At 37.1% G+C, this 21,608-nt stretch overlaps 1 protein-coding gene across 1 annotated transcript in view; it reads right to left on the bottom strand.

The window, feature by feature from the left end:
* BCAS3 (BCAS3 microtubule associated cell migration factor) overlaps positions 1 to 21,608 on the bottom strand; it is a 532,737-nt gene that overhangs the window by 3,659 nt on the left and 507,470 nt on the right. The gene's annotated exons all lie outside the window — the stretch shown is intronic.

Here is a 21,608-nt window from a genome sequence, read left to right as displayed (position 1 = left end):
CCGGATTCCAGCTATTTCCTTTTAGTTATTTCATGTTGACACACACTAAGTTGTTCAGCAAATGTTAACGTTTAGAGTTTATGGAGCCACATCACATTTCCTGTGTACAAACATTTATACTGGTCATATTTAATCTAGCCTCCAATCACTTCTTCCCAAGAACTGTGCATATTTTGGAAAGTATTTCCGCCTAATAGGCCCTTATCAAGAGATCATTTGTTGACTCCCGGCTCCAGGCCACTATAAAGACAAGAGCGTAGACACCAGTAATGGGCGGAGGTTATTGAGTCACACCTACAATTTGCCACTTTTGGACTGTTTCAGTCTCTGGCTTTATTGCTCACACTTTACAGATACTAGGCATGGATTGCAAGGAACATGAACACCAAGAGACGAAAGTGCTTATACATTTCTAATCCTTAAAGTAACATTACTTGACATTTACTTTGTGTTTCAAGTCATCCCAGTCAGGGCTGCTCTGCTTTGAGATGGAGCATGTATTCTAAATGGAATATAAATCTAAATATAATGGTATTTCAATCATTACATGTAATCTTGCCATCTCTCTTTCTGAGTGGAGACAGTACAGGTAATTGAAAAATAAACTCGCCTTGCTCAAACAGGAAAAGAATTGCAGCATTTAACTCAATGCATTAGTATTCACAGAAATGTTAAATGATTATACAGAAAAATGTTTACACTCTTGCTTAAGTTCTTAGTGATAAAATATAAAATAATTTAGGTAAGCAGTCTCTAGTTTATTATAGTGATGTCAGCCCAATAGTCACTTTATAAGCCGATTTGTACTTTTTTTTTTACATGCTTGTTTCTGGATATATATTAAGAATGATATGAAATATATACAATATATAGATTGTAAGCTCTTTTTGGCAGGGTCCTCTCCATCTCCTCCTGTGGCACTATGTGCATCTGTCTGTCATTTGTAACCCCTATTTATTGTACAGCGCTGCATATTATGTTGGTGCTTTAAAAATACAGTTTATTAATAATAATAATAATAATAATAATATTAGGTCATCTACTTGGTGCGTGTTTCCCAATGGTAAGACAGAATGCCTAATATGCATATAAAAACTTTGTATAATCCTTGTTCAGCTGGTATTTGTGGTCCAGGTAGACAACAATCCCACTAAAGCTTAGTGTGGGCATATGAAATTGAAATGAATAAAAGTAGATTGTAAAAACTATGCATATGTATATGACTTTATATACTACAGATACACACAGGATCCTGATATCAGTTTTAATATAATACCCTAATAATTTTACATTTTGTGGTTGCATTTTATAGGGGTCTATTTATAAATGCTTTTACCCAGGATTAACCCAACAATTAGACATATTCTCACTCTTGGCCCTAGAAATTGTGTGAATTAACTTTTACTGAAGATTCATAAATTTTTATAATTGAATCCAATGTAAAATTGTGTAAAATTTGAACATAAATGTTATGAATCTTGGCATTTATAAAAAAAAGGTATGGTAAGGTTGTTGTTCATATTTAGTAACATAAAACTATGAGGTTGATTCCTAAACAACAAACATGTTCGCATTTATGTTTAGGCAAGCTTGTTCTTCCAAAAACTGGGGGATGGCCGTGGCCGACAGATGACATTCCTTGTTTACTAAAGGAGTTGAGTGCCTTTACTCATAACATTTAGTTGCAATCATGTGAAAAAACAAATTGCTATTCATTTATTTTATTCACACATGACTGGATTTGGAAAGTTAATACACACGTCCATTTTTTGAGCGAACCTATTCAACACAATGGATAATTAAAATTCTAGTATATCAGCCTCATTATCTCAGCCTTGGTGAAGTCACTGACTGGAGCTCAAGGATTGCTTTTATAATGCTAAGATGTATGTTTTTTAAATAAAAGTTATCTAGTTACTGTATTTGGTTACATGTCAGGAACGTAGTCACAGAAATTTTTAAAGTTACTAAATACTTAAAATATTGTTTCCTGCCCTTTTATTTAATAGGACAGGATCTGAGGATATTATCTTATTTGTCTGAAACCATTCATGATTACCCATAATACGGTACCTGTCACTATTCACAATATGTTGTACAGTGGAGTTACTGTTAACATCACACTCATTGCAAAGTAGGATTAATTTGCTCCCTCCAGACACGCTCTTGTTCTTAAATTTAATTCTTGCCTAACATCAGCCAAATCAAAGCGGCAGGCTGTGTAAGTGATACCCCCCTAGTACGGATGCATTCCATGGATGTGGCATTCCAGGTTGGTTTATGAATGGAACACAGTGTTGTAACACCTAGTGACTCATATAATTTTCTGCTAGTAGCGGAGTTTGTGTTGGAACATGAATCCCACTGTTAGTGTCCGTTTGCTAAAGCAGAGAAGAGTGCTGAAGCCGTTTGCAGCGGAATAAGGGCGTCTATTAGTAGAGAATGAAATGTGTGGTCCTTTTAGACAATGACCTCACCAACAAGGCCTCTTTGGCATTCACACCTACAGAAACAAAATATTCACTGCACCTATGTCACCGGGAGAATTGTGGCTTGTAGTCATTCACTATGGTAGAGGCATCGTGCTGGATGCAGGGTAGACAGAGATCTGGAGACATTGGTTTTAACCATAGTCAATAAAATCTTCTTCTAGCCTTTTCTGCAAACCCGGCCATGCATAAGCTTCTTTCATTTTTTTTTTTGCTTCACATCCCTAGTCTCCCATAAGTTCAGGAAGTGAAAACAGTAATTTAAATCAGCAATGAGTGGCGTATCCCACACTAATACTGTACTTATCCTGTCTGATTTTGTGCTTTCATCTCCTGCAGTACACAGCTGGCTTTGGTTAAATGTCTCACGTCAGAGCTTTTACTTGCTATGCAGCCATCTCTACCAAGACAGACTAGAATACAAGTCCAATCAAACATCATTAGGATGCTAAACTCCTTCAATGTTTACTTGTTTCCCTTGTAATTGTTTATCAGACAAAAAGAGTGTTCCAATCATTAAAATAATCTAAACACTATGTCGTTTTCCTTAACCCCTTCTCTTCGGAAAATCCCCATAATCCATTGGAGTGGCAGCTCGTCTGGCATCAGGTTGCAGGACAGAAATGAACTGAAGTCTTTGCTTACAGAAAAAGTAATTACTGTCACGTTAGAATTATGATCCATGTACAACAGAAATGGGCCAAGTGTCTAGTCAACAACTTTATCACTTAAATATTTCTAATGAACCTGCATGATTTCTGCACTTATATAACGAAGAACACAAGTGCTCTCTAAAACTTCCTACAGCCTAGGCAAAGTTTGCTTCATTTACAAATCATATTGGCAGTATTGCAGCTAATACTCATTAGAAGGATTAGTACTACAGCATTGTCAGTGATAGAACACTGATATTACTACAGTGATATTTAATAAAAACAATAGCATTATTAGCAGTAGTGATACCAGTGTATTCCTTATGACTATGGGAAGTACAAAAAGTCTGTAGAATTAAGTTTATTTGTATTAGATTTGCTCTACATTTTTAGTAGATATGGATTGTACCAGTGCAGTATATTCTCTTGTTTAAAGGGATGTACAATAAAAATAAAAGAAACTTTGATTGCATGTTATGTTATATACATAGTGAAAGCCATACTTGCCCATTTCATATAAAGAGTCATGATGTTTGAAAGCTCTGCTTCCTGAGTTCTGGAACTTGTACTACTCCTTTATTACAATACAGGTCCATATTCAAACGTTACACATTTTTTCAGAAAATGTGTGAATGAACTTTTACTTATGATTTAAAGCGTACCTAAACTCAGAAATTTCACTTTACATAAAAGGGTAGACAACCATTTTATGTAAGGTAAAAATTCTGTTTTTTTTTTTTTTAGGTGCAACACACATTTTTATAAAAAAAAAAGGGTGCAGCACCGCCCCATAATTCTTGATCACCTAGATGATTGAAAAGGAATGGGAGTGCAAAGCCTCCTGGGATACCTACGTCATGCATTCTGGGAGGCTCTTGGGTGCTCCTTTTGCACATGCCCGAGCATCTGGGGCATGCGCAGAAGGAGCCTTTTCGCACAAATAGAAAAATTTGCCGATCTTACGCATGCGCAGTGAGATTGGCAAATTTTTTTTTTCATCCTACGTTTTTGGCAGTTTTAGGTTTAGTTACCTCTTTGATCATTTTTCTACATAAATCCAATGTGAAAATGTGTAAAGTTTGCTAGTTAAGTTAGTTAATGTTTGTAAGTTAAGTAAATCTTGGATGAAGATACACATACATATCCTCATATTTTAGCCAACTGACTAAAAAACAATGCTCTTTTTTTGTGAGGCTAATGTCACCAAGGTAGGTGAAGATGTATTGCCTTGAGTACCTGAGAGCTCCCACTAGTGGACACATTCTACATTTCAGTACAACAATAAAAATATGGAAAAGTAAAAATGTAATCTCAAAGGTTACATTGTAATAATAACTAGTGTATTATACTTTATCTTTACAATGTTTGCTTGTATTAAATATGTATTTAGTTGATAAATTGTGAATCATGTTATGGAACTATACATTATGGAGTTATTTTGATTACTTTTTTGGTTCAGCACTTATATTTTAAAAGTCACACAGACCTCTAAGCAGTTATTTGAAGAAAACCTGTATCCAGACAGAACAGTTTTAACTACAGCTTACACTGAATCAAGATTTTTGCTTAGCAGTTTCCCTAAAATGGAACCTCAGGCAGATATAACAGATACACAATTTAACCTAATGAACTGGTACTGGGGGACAATCCAATGTCCTACATACACATGTGCATTGAAAAAGCAATGCACATGTGAAAAAAAACATGTTCAGCAGATGAGAAGAGATTAGCTCATTCTTGGGGCACTAAAGCAGTTTGGGTATGTTGCTTAACTGCAGTAAAAAAAAAAAAAAAAAAAAAAAAAAAGATGAGGTCTTCATTCTAATTGCGTTGTCAGGCAAGGCTGGGTATATTTCAGGAATGGGAGGAAAAAATTAAGGTCCCTTAGCTAAAATAAAACAGCACCCATGTATGCATTTCAATGATTTTCTTGATTATCTGAAGCTCAGTTTTATTGGTACAGCAAATACAATCAACTTGCATTTAATGGTTAGTGAAGTCACCCAGCACATTAAAGCCATAAAGTGAGGAAACAAAGAGGGTGGACCACTCATCAACCACTGAAAGTAAAGGCTGATATGTACATATCAGAGCACCCCGGCATTCAGGCCCCAAGATACAAAGGGCCTGATTTAATAAAGCTCTCTAAGGCTGGAGAGAATACACTTTCATCAGTGAAGCTGGGTGATTCAGCAAACCTGGAATGGATCTGGTCCAGGACTGAAAGCATTTGCTAACCAATATCAAATTACTTTTAAGAAATCCCTTTCCAGGTTTGCTGGATCACCCATCTTCACTGATGAAAGTGTATCCTCTCCAACCTTGGAGAGCTTTAATAAATCAGGCCCAAAGTGTGTAGACACCTGGAGGTGGCTGCCATTCAGCTTGGGCTGCACTTTAATCAGTGCAATCTGGCAAAGATTTAATAAAATACATGTTTGGGTTCACAATTCAGAACACAGCTTTTAGTTTTTTTTACTGGCCTACAGGATAATAGTACTATACTGACTGGTTGCTGTTGATGGTTAAGCATTGCACTTCACATTTACCTGTCTTCCTGGTAAATTTGATGAACTTGCCTTGTAAACTATAGGCATGCATTCTCTGGTGCCTAGAGCTCCATAAAGAAGCTACAAATCCCAGGGTGCTCCGATGTTCAAATCATATTTTGTGGTTTTATTGTTCCTTTGATTTTTTACACATACAAACCATATGCACAGCACACGAGTAAAACCATACATAGTGCAGAGCCAGGGCACTATGATAGCTATCAGACATTTGGCACAAGTTAAGTATCTTGCTGTTCATATTACTGTTGAATTTATGTCTAGATATATTTTACTGAGCATTCTGGTGAAGAATTTATTTTGTTTCATTTAGAATGTTTACTGAGTTTTATTGTCAAATTAAAATTTTTAATATAAACACATTTACACATATGTTCTTAAGACATTTGCTGCTAATAATCCTGTGGTATTATATTATATTATATATATTATATATATTATATTTTGTATACACACCTTTGAGCCCCTGGGCTAATTTTTGACAAGGTTCCTACCATTTAGGACAAGTTTTTTCAAATTTAACCCCCCTTAAAATCTGGCCCCCTTTACATTAGCGCCGAATTTTACATCAGATCCTCCCCTTAACCTCACAGCAGTGTCCCCAACTTTACATACAAGAGTTTCTTTACATCAGAGAACCCACCTTATGTCAGAGTACCACCTTCACATCAAAAGCCCCTCTACATCAGAGCACCCCCCTTTACATGGGATTCCTACAATTATATTAGGAGACTACCAGACCTCCGTTACAGTGGACCTTAGCACTTAATTTGCTGCACATTCTTCTAAAAAGACCCGGCAGAGGAAATCTTCTACTACTGTCATCTTTTGCTAGACTGTGACAAATGACATCACCTAATGCAGAGCCAAGAAGAGGAAGCTGGTGGCAGAAGATTTTCTCTTTTTTGTGTACAACACTGAGCTACCGGAATGGGTCATGAGGGGGGCCCCTAGAGGCCCTTTGGAGTAAGGGGCCTGGCCTGAATTGAGACATTTGCAACCCCTGTCTTTATACCTCTGATCTAGATCTTAACATCTTTTTCTCTACTATTTTTTCCCAAGCTTTCAAATAGATTTAGGGTGTATGTTCTTAAAGTGGAACTAAAGTCCCATTTTAAAAATTGGTGATCAGGAATATGTTTACTGCAGAATAGAAAAGGTAATGTCCCTTCTGCTATAACGATTCTTACCTTCTTGATAAACCCCTACCCCCCCCCCCTCTTGTCAAATTTGCATGAGTTTGTTGCCAGAGATACCCGCCAATCTTAGCTTTCCTTGCAGGTGCCGGGACTGGATGAACTCATCCTGGCCCAGCCAATCAATATGGGAAAAAGGAGAGAGAAGATGGTGGCACGCACGACAGAACAGGTTTGGTTCCACTTTAAGGTAGGATTATAAAATTATATTTTGAATAAATATTTTATGTGTAAAAAATTAGATAATGCAACAGCTTCATTTTTATTAGGTACCTTTTAGAGCGACTTTAGCTTGTATCACAGAAATCAAAATATACCGGAATGTGCAGTTTTAGAAGTTTATGCTCTATTATAATATACTCCATTTATATAATGTCAAAATATTACACAGCGCTGTACATTAAATAGGGGTTACAAATGACAGACAGATACAGACAGTGACACAGGAAGAAGAGAGGACGCTGCCCAGCTTACAATATTTTACCAAGTTTATCATTTTTATTTTTGACCTCATCCACCCCACATTCACCATGTTTCTGATGATGTAGCAAGTCTTTGGCGACCCCATCAACACCACTGATCATAGCTATAACTAGATGAAAATCTAAAGCCCTGGGCAGATACATTTATTTCCAGTATGAATAGACAAGGCATTCAAGCTTCAGTTTTATTGCTTGCATTTTTAGTTGGGTGGTATATACCAGGCAAATCAGCAACACAAAGCAAATGATTTGTGATTATTCCTGCACCTTACATTAGGTACACTGAATATTACAACATGTGCTTATTTGGTCAATGAGCTCCTTTCTTTTTATTAATCATTTTGATTTAACAAATCTTGTAAATGTCCAAGCTAAGAAACATTGTATAAAACATTGCCAAGTATAAATGTTAAAGCATTTTTATGGCACATTAATTCAATGCTTTAAGAAAATCTATATAGTCATCTTTTGCCCGGAACACTCATAAATTATGCTGTGTTCCTCATTTGTGCTTTTGCCGAAGTGGCCTATTCTAAGTCCTGGTATTTTCTTTTTGTCTGCTCTAAAAAAAATCCCATCTCTAGTGCATTATTTCGTTTAATGGTTTTTCCTTTCTCTCTGTTTGACTTCCCCTTCAGCGGACTGTTAAGCACCATTTCAAAAATATCCCTAAAAACCATTTGCTGGAAGAGATGACCCTTTACTCTACCTACTGAGAATTGCACAAACTCCTGTACATCGTGGCAGAAAGATGATATAATGACAGCCAGCCTGATGTGTCAGGGTTAGCAAAGAAGCAGCAGCAACTTGGAATATAGGAATTATTCTTCATCGTCTCCAAATGTCACAACACATTACGCTCAAGGTCTCAGCTTACTGAAGGAGTGACCCTTGACTGAATGAAAGTGCTGGGGGAAAGAACTAATTGTAGCTCCTTTTCACACGTCAGTCACTTTTCATGGCACTAAAGCTCTCAACCTTGACTAACGTCAAATTCCCTTTTTTTTATTTCCCGTAATTTAGTGTCTGTGCTACATGAAGTTATTTTCCAAACTGTCCTTTAAAGAGGCCTGTAAACAGATTGCGGGGAGGACGCTCATGGGATTAAAGATACAAGGGTCCTTGCAGAGGATTGAGACTTGTCAGTGTGACTAGAGGAAAGTAGATCTAATTACTAGCATGTGGCAACCCAGGAAGCAGAAGCACATGGTTATAGTTCATGTTGGGGCTGAGAAAACCTTTCCTGTTATTTTATACAAATAATATACATTACTATAATGACAGTGTGGCAAAAAAAAAAATACCTGCAACATCTACCTACAAAATCTCCAATTACATATTGACGGAGACTGGTATCACTAATGAAAAAAAAAATTGGTTCAAAAACTACCTGATTATTGACTAGTATCACGGGAAATGCAGCTCAGTAACAGATTTCAGACCTAAGGTAATCTATTTTTAATAAAAGACAAGAACAGTGTAAAGTGTTTCCTCTAGGTACTCCGCATACTGTAAAGCTACATACACATGTCCGAAGATTGCTGCTAGAGATGATTGGTCATGATCTTATCGTACAAAAATCTAGCCAAGCAGTCCTCCGACATTATTTATCAATCTGCCCTTGCGGATTAACAAACTACCACGCAGTGACAAGCGCTGTATACTTCAGTGCAGAAAAGCACAACATCCCAGGTCATGCCTGAACATTTGACTGTTTCTGTCCGCTACTGTTGCACTACCTTGCATTAAAGCTATGAAAATTGTTGATCAGTTCCAAAAAACTAAAAATCAACTCCAATTTACAACTGATACAATACTGGTGTCCCAATTGGAAGAAAAATCCACTCATTTTGGCTATATATACACTTTAAATATGAAACCTATACAATGTAGTGTGTAAACAGCCTGTAGATTTGTAAAGGTTTGAGAACTTATCCAAAGAACACAACCATACACCAACTAAAATATCGGTAAGGTGAAAATGTTCTTTATGTCATGTCAGGGCATGTTTTTTATTGTCCCTGCTATTTTCATTAGGTGTATACAAGCTCTTCCATTTTCATTAACTATGTTTTAAAATTGTTTACTTGAAAGCCTGATTGAGATGGTAATGTTTAGTGCAAAATATCTTTGGCAATAAGCCATTTGAGTTTTTTTGTGACAACGGACGAAGGGTATTACTACTTTTCAGCCTCACAAACAAGTTGTAGATTTTTTTTTTTTAGTTTTTATTTTAACTTAAATTACATAGAAGTGGCTTTATGTATTGCATGTTTTAATATAAAGTGCATTGCATTGTAGAGCATTGGTATAATGTGTTTGGAGTGCCACTAATAATGACTGGCAACCCATTGGAGTACCAATGTGTTGTGTGTTAACACAACACTCTAACAAGGGGATCAACACAGAAGAAGCCCTATGGCTTCTACTAGCTATCACAAACCCATTTTTAGCTAATAATTGATTGTCTCTACAAAACGGCAATCAGGTCTACTGGTATTCACTTAAATAAACAGCCTCTAAATCCTGTGGCAGTTGCCACTAAAACATATGCCATGAGATGTGCTTATATGCCTTTTCATGGTGAAAAACCAAATTATCATGGTACTTAATGGTACGTTTGTTGTCAATCAAGGTAATTTTGTGCTTTGATCACTGGGGGGAAAGGCATTGCGGCATGCAAAAATGACCATGAAATAGCATACTAATTTCATGGAATTTGTACATTTATCATGGTAATCCTTTGCTATGTTCATGTTTGACTTTTCTCCTTTGTATGGTGGCACTAAGCAGTATGTTTGATAAAAAAGTTTTAAGGCTTGTCTTAGGACTGTTAACTAGCACATCTATGGATTCATCATATGAAACACTTTTCACACCATTTACAGTGAGGGAAAAAAGTATTTGATCCCCTGCTGATTTTGTATGTTTGCCCTCTGACAAAGAAATGACCAGTCTATAATTTGATAAAAGGTGTTTTGTAGGTGTGAGAGACAGAATAACAACAAAAGAACCCTCAAAAACCCAGTGCTCAAAAGTCAGAGCTTCATGTGCATTGTAATGAGTGAAATAAGTATTTGATCCCTTCGCAAAAGATGACTTAGTACTTGGTGGCAAACCCCTTGTTGGCAGTCACAGAGGTCAGACGTTTCTTGTAGTTGGCCACCAGGTTTGCACACATCTTAGGAGGGATTTTGTCCCACACCTCTTTGCCGATCCTCTCCAAGTCAGTAAGGTTTTGAGGCTGATGTTTGGCAACTGGAACCTTCAAATCCCTCGACAGATTTTCTATGGGATTAAGGTCTGGAGACTGGCTAGGCCTCTCCAGGACCTTCATGTGTTTCTTCTTGAGCCACTCCTTTGTTGCCTTGGCTGTGTGTTTTGGGTCATTGTCATGCTGGAATACCCATTTTCAATGCCCTGGAGTTGAGTTGATGCCAAGGAGCTCATTTTTGGTCTCATCTGACCACAACACTTTCACCCAATTCTCCTCTGAATCATTCAGATGTTCCTTGGCAAACTGCAGACAGGCTTGTACATGTGCTGTCTTGAGCAGGAGGACCTTGCGGGCTCTGCAAGATTTGAGGCCTTCACGGCGCAGTGTGTTACCAATTCTTTTCCTGGTGACTATAGTCCCAGCTGCCCTGAGATCGTTGAAAAGTTCCCCCCGTGTAGTTCTGGGCTGCTTCGTTACTGTTCTCATGATCATTGCAACTCCACCAGGGGAGATCTTGCATGGAGCCCCAGACTGAGAGAGATTAACAGTTATTTTGTGTTTCTTCCATTTGCGAATTATTGTGCCAACTGTTGTCACCTTCTCACCAAGCTGCTTGGTGAAAGTCTTGTAGTCCAGTCCAGCCTTGTGTAGGTCTACAATCTTGTCCCTGACATCCTTAGACAGATTTTAGGTCTTGGCCATGGTGGATAGTTTGGATCTGATTGATTGCTTCTGTGGACAGGTGTCTTTTATACAGGTACTGTAACAAACTTGGATTAGGAGCACTCCCTTACAGAGGCTGTTCATAATCTCAGCTTGTTACCTGCATACAGGTGAAGACACCTGGGAGCCTAAAATCTTGCTGGTTGATAAGGGATCAAATACTTATTTCACTCAGTACAATGCACATCAAGCTCTGACTTTTGAGCAGGGGTTTTTTAAAGGTTCTTTTGTTGTTATTCTTTCTCTCACAGATACAGTAAACCTATCATTACAAATATAGACTGGTCCTTTCTTTGTCAGAGGGCAAACGTACAAAATCAGCAGGGGATCAAATACTTCTTTCCCTCACTGTATGACCCTAAAGGGGAAAAATAAGTAAATTTAACTTTCCATACACATAGATTTTCCAACTATCTACAAATGAAAAACATACCAAGCAGCTATCATACATTTACCCAGTATCGCAGCAGACAACAATGTTTCAGTGACATTTCACACAAACCTAAAGCAGGTGTTGTAATATGGTTAATTGTATGCATAGTCAAAACTTTTGTTTGCTTTTGCTGGATAGAGCAGGGAAGATTTAAAGCCCGTCAATGTATTTTTGCTATCTTTATCCCATTGATGGGATTTATTATAAGGCTCATTCCCATTACTGAGCCATTATTATTGGCATCCAAAACACACCTTACCCAGGATAGGTAGGTAGATCGTTAAATCCAACTCATAATAATGTACATGTCCACATGTGTGTTTTGCGAAAAGCACTGCACAGCAGTAGTGGGAATTATTATTAAACAGGATTTATGTAGCGCCAACATCACACAGCACTGAACATTAAATAGGGAAATATGCTTTATTGTCCTATAGATGCTACAGGAAGTGAGAGGAAATCTTTGCAAAGACATGGGTATTATGCAGTAACTTTTAGGCAGTTGTTCCCACTGGGAGACTTGCCTTCTGATTATTTTCTTGATTACCTGTACTTGAATATAAGATATACTTACTTGTATTAGCAATATGTCCAAGTATGGTGTACATTTTCTAGGAATAATGATTAGGGGGTTAAATCTGACAACAGGAAGTAATTTAATAATAGAGAGCTGGAAAACCATAATGCATACCCATGACAATAGGCACCAAATCAAATCTAAGAGGTAGAAACAGGAACAGGAACATAGTGTGAAACAGGTACACATATATATACATGAACGCACATACTAGGGACAGAACAGCTGAATGTTCAACTTTCAGAAAAGGGTCAATTATTGTGGGTGGAACTGTCTGTACCAGGTAATGAGGGTTGGGTGCCGGAGTTTAAATGCACAAATTAAGTCATCATCATTTAGAACGCACGGTCCAGAAAATCTTCTTTTACTCAGTTTGCTGGCCACGTCACATCAGGTTTCTGTCTGAATACAACTGTAGACATCTCAAAGACCAAACAGAAGGAAATACTGACCATACATTACAAAGATCTATCTTAGTTGTGATAGATTTTAACTAATTGTAAATGATTGTTTGAAGCTGTAAAAAAGGATTCATTTGGTCGGTTTTACCGAAAAGTGTTGCCATTTTAATACAAAAAATGTAACAGTGATCTGTTTACCTATTTTCTACACCTAAATTCTATCAGAAACAAACTTTTACTCACAATGTTCATTGTATTGAACCATTTTATGCTGATTTATCCTTGCTGCTATTGATGTATGTTTATTTCTGATCTTCTCTATTTCCCTATTCTATCACTTCTATTACATTGTCACAAACTTTCTATTGATGCTGTTCTTACAGTTCTAAGCACATACATAAATGCTCTCCTTTCCTTACATGCCTTCCTTCAACTTCCTGGGACCACAAGAGGCAGGCACAGAAAACACATTCAAGCAGTTCAGGATGCATACTGTCTATGGCCGGATGCCTGCAAGATGTCACTACATTCTCCCTCTCAGAGCTGCTCTTGTGACACAACTATGTGGAGCCTATAAGCTCCCAACAAAACGCTTAAAAAGCCATTATTTATAATAACTGTTAAATGATGAGACATTGTTTACCCAGATCATAAGATAAATTCTCACTTACAGAATGCCTGCATGGGTTTTCTAGGAGTCATCTGGATTTTATTTTAAGAGCAAAATGTAATTTGTCTCCTAATAGCAAAGCAGAAGCATTCACGAGACATTTTTTTCTATTAAAACTAAAGCCATATAGTGACATAAAGTCATAAGATTGCTTAAAAATACACGTGAGTTATTCATTAAAGCAGTGATGCTCTATATTTCATACGAACTGGACACCTTTTGCTATTGGTTAGTAGATTTTGCAGTGAATCAGAAATGTCTTTCTGTAGTAACTATTTGAATATCAAGAATCATGCACCCAAGCATACCTTACCACCAGGGTTGTACACATGGGTGCACTATTCACAAGTTGTACGTGGTTTGAACATTTACAGATAGTTGAATGGAACTCATGAACTGACTGTTCTCTCTTGGCTTTTATGTGACCTTAAAAGCTGTTGCAGGCTGCTAAAAAGTAACAGGGACAGATTTATAATATTTTACTTTTAAGCTAACTGTCCTAAACCATGTCCTATGTGGCCTAGAGAGAAACCCGACCATGGGAAGATCATCACCAGAACATGTGTATTGGGCAATCTTGCATTTTTCATGTAAGTGTACTATGGGTAGAAAAATAACTGATTGGAAACTTTGCATTCAACCTCCAAGATAGTTTTGCCAGGGATATTGGTGTTTTTTTTTTTTTATAGCTACCATTACCTGCATCTTAATGACAAGACCTAAAAGACAGGGGAAGTGTTTGGGTTAAAGTGGAACTAAAGTCCCACTGCCTTGGTGATCAGGCAGGTGTTTATTACGGAAAGGGACAGTTGTTGTACCTTCTGCAATAACTTTTATTACCTGTCCGATTGCCACTCAGTTGTCAAAATTGTTATTGATACCTGGCAATCCCAGCTTCTCTTGTGGGTGCAGGGACTAAATGAACTCCCTTGCGCTTGTGCAGGAGTTACATCATCCCGGGCTAGCATGACATGCCATACCCAATACTAAGGCTACGTACACGTCAGATGATTCTTGTCAGAATATATCAGATGAGAATCTGGCGTGTGTACAGGGATTGTCATTAATGAACCTGTCCTGGCGAATCCACGAACAATGAAGGATCATAATGGAAGTGAAGGATCATAATGGAAGTGAACTATCATAGAGAAGAACGGTGCTGTATGGACAGCACTTGTTCATGCATTCTTCAGTCTTTTGTCATTGGAAAGGATCGCGAAAGACCTTTTCCAATGACAAATATTGCACGTGTGTACCGTAGTGCAATGCATGAATTTTTTTTTCTCTGATCCTTTTTTTTTAATGAACTGTTCATCCCTTTTTCTAATCAATGCAGTTTACTGCTGTAAGACATGTATATCAGATACAGACTGTGACAAAATGCCAGAGCTTCTGTAGACTAGATTGCCATCAGATAAGTATCTCTTTCTATAATTAAGAGCCTACACTACTGAGCAGTTAAGATTCTGCACATGATAATTCATTAACAAGCAAAGGGTTTTGGTGAGATCTTCACTAGTTTTACCTGGCTAAAAAATGCACCAGTACCTGCATTTTATACTAAGCTATACACTAACATCCCAAGAGATACTAAACATTTTCATTCATTATTGAATTGTATGGAAAAAAAACAGTAAATTAAGTGACCTACCCATATTTTGTTAAGAGGTCATTTTGTAGATTTCAGTACCACCTAAGTTGACATGACTTTCTGTGGTATAAGTCAAAACCCCCCCAAAAATTTTGTTCTATTATGTACACAGAAGTAGAAATAAAATTATCCAACATTGTAAACATCTGTTTAAATAATAGGAGTTGTAAAATAACTTGTTAATGGCCATTATGGTTCCCCAGGGCATGCAGACACTATCTAATTATTGCAGCTATCATGGGATAATCTCAAAAGTGTTGCAATCTACATGGGCAGCCTGCCTTGTAACTAAACACTAGAAATGTCTAGAACTGCCTCCAACGCCAGCCACACACACCAGTTTTACCCCTCCAACCACTGGGAATCACAAATATAATTCCAATTAATTGCCAGATACAAATCAATTTACATAGTACAATCAACTACCAAAACATAAAGATAGTCAAGATTACATCTTGTTGAAGCCATTTGAAAACACCATTAAATGACATTGACTGCTTTGTGGTTTCTAACAAAAATTAAATTGAATGTTTGATCAACTTTGTCAAATTTAGGTCAAAATACAAGGCCCTAATGAGGTCTATAAGGAGATACAAAAAGCCTTGTCTGATAATTGTTGCTTCCCTAAGATGTTGTGGAGGATGTGTACAGGGCACCACCACTGTTTTTCTGCAATGGTACGTGTCTAACACCCTTTTGGCACAGTCAAGTGTCTGAAAGAGGGTAAATAGTGCCTGCATGTCTCTGGGAATCTTTAATTATGTTTACAAAAAAATTCCCAAGTCTAAGAGCTTGTAGAGCATAATTAGAAAACAAAGACCCCACATTCACACACTCACACTTCTAGGGTAGTTTACCACCTGAAAGGCACCAAAACAAACACAATGTGAAGAAGAGATATTGTTGGGTTGGAACAAATAGTACAAGGGTGCTTGCTAAGGGCTCTCAAGCAATCGGTAATTACATTCCACCAGATTTCTTTAGAGTTGTTAATATGCTGTATTAGGTTAGGGAGAACATGGCTTTGTTTTATTATTAGCCCTCGTTTAATTAAAGTCTTACAAAATTCTTAAAGCTGCATACTCTTAACATCTTCAGAAAATAGTAGGTTGTTTGATGATATTTTTCCCTCTCCAAATGTTCTCTAGCAAAGGCCACAATGGTGTTTACAAATGGATAACATATTTTCTGTGAACTTTGCTGTTACAATAAAGTTTTATATCTCTAAAGTCAAAAACTATTCATTACTTAAAATGAAAAGTTAATACAGACAAAGGAATCCATCATAAACTAAATTAAATAACAGTCTTTGGATAAGCCTCATTCTTATTGCACAAACATTATAAACACAAATATCATTACAAACATCAAATAGCTAAATGGGCTATCAATATTAGATGATTTGGTCATCATGGTATCAAACATACTGTTAATTGGCCTCTTGTGACTGTCTGATTGGCTCATGTGGTCTACAAATGTATTGCCACATTATGAATAAATATTTACATGTGACACAAATATAATACAATATGCTTGAAATAAAAACATTTTAATAAAACAAAACCCATAATTTCTTAATAGTAAATAATACATTTCAGTAAACATTGCTTGACAGTGGAGCATGGGTGTACCACAGTATTGTCATTCATTACCATCAAGGTCTATTAAAGAGAAAAATAACTGGACCAATTAAAAAGCCATGCCAAACTGGTATTGTAACACACACACACATGTAAATATATGGGCACCTGTATACCAAGGGTGTAACAGACACATATTTACATTGCATATTTAGGTGAATATTTACCGAAAAATATAATCTACAAATCTAATAAACAAGGTCAATTTTTTGTTTGTTCAATGTTTGCCTAAGATTTATTCATTGGATTAACACAGATGGACGCAAATGATGATGTTTTGCTGAGCACCCCTGTAAAGAAATCATTTTTTGAAGTTACTATTTACCAGTTGACACTTCCAGGATTGTTGATTTTCTGTGTCTCTGGCAGTGCTCAATGGTCCTTTCAGCCAACAACTAAATCACTACAGAATACAGTAGATCCCCAGTAGAAACCAACAAGTGCAGCAGATAAAACAGATAAACATCCCTTCAGGTTTAGATGTCAGAAGGCTCTTTTTTTCATAACAGAACAACATTCAGTATTGCAGGAAGCAGGAAAGGGAAGTATTAATTTTTAACAAGAACTCTGGTAAATTTGCTTGAATTGTGGCCCCGCATGCTTCCTTTACTTCTTCCCTTCACTTTTCCTGATGCTCCTGATGTATTGTTATGCCTATAAGCCCATACTGGCCTATTACCCAGTGTTTTGCTATGACCACTAGAAATTTTGACCTAGAAATAGGTGGTGACTGCAGAATATCTATGTATCAATTGGTAGAAAGTTTATAATACTTATCATGTCTATCTACAACATTGTTTTTAAGGAAACAAGAAAAAAGAAGCTAGAGATATTTGAAAATGTATACGTGGCATCAGTAAGATGATGCGCTGTAAAATTGTAATATAATAGGCTGCTCTCTAGCTGATCAATAATGCATCTGCCTAATGAAGAAGTTAGCTGGCACATCTATGCAATGGTTTAGTCTTGTGTTTCTCAAGATCTTATCTGTTTCTTCTGGTCACCTGCTTGGTGCCAGGTTCAGCAGCAATGAACAAGGGATAAAGCTAAATGTATTGGGTGGAAACTTTATCTAACATATGGCAGCCACAGAATTTGGTCACAGACGGTCAACCTTGTTTTTAACAGACTGTCAGTGTTTTGAGTTTCTTCTTCTGTAATAGCAACTCTACACAATGGTTGCTGGATCTTTAAAGCAGTCTGTTTTGTGTAGTTAGCCTTTAAATTTATGAAGCATCGGGGTTGCAAACTAATTTGCAAACTGAATTTCTTTCTTAAATTAAAATAAATGTTTTTTGACCTTGACTAGAAGTCTGTGAACTTCGCCATCTTAAAAGACAAAGTTCATCTATACAACAAATCCAGATCATTACAACTGTTAACCATTCCATGGAGTCCTGCTGCACATAAATCTCAGCGGTCTAATTTGTATTGTGCCATTGCATTTGTATCTACTTAGCGTTATTAAACTATTGATTGTCTCATCTCTTCTTGATGTGCCTTTGTTTTGTGTCAGGTCCAGTAAAGGCTGGCTTTTAAATGGTTAAGAAAATGTTTATCACAAGACTGGCTTCAGAGTTGAAAGTAATGTGATCAGTAATGAATTTTGTGTTACATTAGGTTGTATAAATGGGCAGACAAGCGCAGACAACAAGTGGCCAGGAGTCAGGGCTAATCTAATGAAGTAAAAATAGAGACAGCACCAATTATACATGGGGCCAGCTCAGAGCTGCTGCAGGGACTGCAAATGAATAGGTACAAATCAAATTACTGACTAATAGACGCACTACAAGAGGGGGCAGTCAATGCTAAATGCATTAAGGCCTTGTGACCTCCCTGCTCTAAACAGCACAATCCCAAATTTGACTTCTATCCCTTTCTTTTTCACCGCCCCCCTCCCCTTCACTCTCTCTGCAGAAATCAAAGAGACTCTTGTTCACTTAAGAGCCACAATGCAACAATGTTTCTCCCTAAATGATTGAAACATTTGGACTGTAAAAGGGGGGAGCATTTTTTACATTATCAGTCAGCTCTGCTCTAAGACTTCCTGAGAGCTGTGCATTACAACCCGGGGACCTGTCACGCTCAGCTTTTAGAAAGAATTCACATATCTTTCCAAGATGTCAGACACAACTGAATATTCATGGTAAAGCAGCCTACATGGCTCAATTCATTCATGTTGTCTGCCTGAAAAAAAACAGCTATGTTTCTGCTGCCATTCCTTTTCATGCTACTGAGCTTATACACTTGAAGCACATGGCGCTGAACACAGCTGCTGCTAATGAAAAAATATGGCCAAAAATAGATCATATTTGTTGGGGCATGTGTCTCACAAACCACCATTCTCGTCAGACACGACACATTTTATTGAATTATTTTTAGCGGTTTGGGGCAACCTATGTTAGGCAGAGATTAACTTCATAAAAAAACATCACGGCTAATAATCATTATCATGGTTAATTAATACTGAGATGGCTCAAGCTTCTTACTTTTTTATGTAACTGATAGATTTACATTGCTATAGGACAGTGGAAAATTTTAGAATATCCTATAGAATAGAATATACTATAAGGGGGTCTATTTATAAAGCAGGGACTCATTCACTTAAACATTCCCTGGTGCGAAGTCAATTACTGCCATTGAAGCACATGAATATGGAAAATTCTCCGCCAAGGATTGTTTTTGTGAATGTCAGATTCAGCTTAATTTCACACCTACATGCATTTTACCCAGGTTTACTTTTTTCTAGTTTGGTGACCCCTGTTGGATTTTTAAAACAGTCCCCACCTCCACCACCTCCTTTTCACATTTACTTTTACTTTCTGTCCCGGTGATGATTGTCATAATTGCTATACAACACCCTTCTGCAATGAATTTGTGTTTGCTGTCTTGCTGAAAAAAAAATGCAGGACAAAGTTGTTTTGACTGTTCCTGGGTATACTTGTTTCAAGTACGGTTTAACACTACTGCTAACAGTTGAACCCCTCTAACAGTAGCCTGCAAACCATAAAAAAATAAACTTCACCCCTTCCCCCTGGTCTGATGTATTATTTAAAAAGTTTTATTGTATAGGTTCAATAATACAAATGTTTTTTATTTTTTTTTTACAAAAAAATTGGTTGGTTTCATAGTTATATCATGTTTCTGAAGTTCTGATACAAAAGGATGAATGGTGATTGTAATCTTATGACTGGAAATGTGTTAAATAGGTTAGTCTATGAAATATTTTGTCGAAGATCTGCTTTTGTGTACTAGTGAAGGGTGAAGAGTGAAGAATAAAGATGATCCTTTTGTAGCATTGAAGATAGTGTTTTACCTGGTTTGGATGTGCTATGCTACAGTTAGGTCCATAAATATTTGGACAGACAATTTTTTTTTCTAATTTTGGTTCTGTACATTACCACAATTAATTTTATATTTCAATATGTTTATTAAAATGTTAAAGTTTACAGTACAAAAATATGGAACAATAAAACCAATGTTATAACATGGGACAGAACACATTGTGTGTGCGCAGACACCTAAAACATGTTTCACTGCAAACAATGCTCATAGCATATTATTTGCCTCATCCGGATTTACATGGGATGAAAACCCCTTAGAATCAGATGCATACATACCATATGAGACCAAAAAAGCCTTGGATAGAAAACAAAGCAATCCTAAACCAAGTGTGAGCAGTGAGTAAACAAATCACGTGTCCCAGTTATACAGTAAAATTAACAACAAACATAAAATGTGAAAAGCATAAGCAAGGGGGAAGGGGAAGGTAGAGAAAGTGGAAAAGGCACACATTACTAATGCACTATACCCAAGATTAAATCAGCATAAGCCAAAATCTATGTGTTACTAAACACGATCCAAGGTTCCCACATATCATCAAATTTGTCCAAGGAATTCTTTAGGGTATGAGTTAGTCTATCATTAACCATAATCCAATTCAATTTCGTGAAAATGGGGTCCAAAGATATAGAGGGTGACTTCCAAGCTTTGGCCAGTGAAATTCACAATTAATTTTAAATGAAACAACTCAGATGCAGTTGAACTGCAGACTTTCAGATTTAATTCAGTGGGTTAAACAAAAAGATTGCATAAAAATGTGAGGAACTAAAGCCTTTTTTACCACAATCACTTCATTTCAGGAGCTCAAAAGTAATTGGACAAATTAAAAAGCTGAAAATAAAATATTAATTTCTAATACTTGGTTGAAAACCCTTTGCTGGCAATGACTGCCTGTAGTCTTGAACTCATGGACATCACCAGATGCTGGGTTTCCTCCTTTTTAATGCTCTGCCAGGCCTTTACTGCAGCGGCTTTCACTTGCTGTTTGTTTGTGGGCCTTTCTGTCTGACGTTTAGTCTTCAACAAGTGAAATGCATGCTCAATTGGGTTTAGATCAGACATTATGCCTTAGAATTCATTTGGCTGCTTCTGTCCAGTGTCACATCATGGATAAACACTAGTGTCCCAGTGCCACTGGCAGCCATGCACGCCCAAGCCATCACACTGCCTCCGCCATGTTTTACAGATGATGTGGAATGCTTTGCATCATGGGCTGTTCCAAGCCTTCTCCATACTTTTTTCTTGCCATCATTCTGGTAAAGGTTGATCTTGGTTTCATCTGTCCAAAGAATGTTTTTCCAGAACAGTCCTGGCTTTTTTCGATGTTTTTGAGCAAAGTCCAATCTAGCATTTCTATTCTTAAGGCTTTTGAGTGGCTTGCACCTTGCAGTGCACCCTCTGTATTTACTTTCATGCAGTCTTCTCTTTATGGTAGACTTGGATATCGATACGTCTACTTTCTGGAGAGTGTTGTTCACCAGTGCTTTGTTTTTTTCTCACGATGTACCAAACTGTAGATTTTGCCACTCCTAATATTGTAGCAATTTCTCAGATGGGTTTTTTCTGT

This window comes from Pyxicephalus adspersus, chromosome 1, assembly GCF_032062135.1.
Source record: "Pyxicephalus adspersus chromosome 1, UCB_Pads_2.0, whole genome shotgun sequence".
Taxonomy (NCBI): domain Eukaryota; kingdom Metazoa; phylum Chordata; class Amphibia; order Anura; family Pyxicephalidae; genus Pyxicephalus; species Pyxicephalus adspersus.
This window is presented reverse-complemented; position numbering and strand designations above follow the sequence as displayed.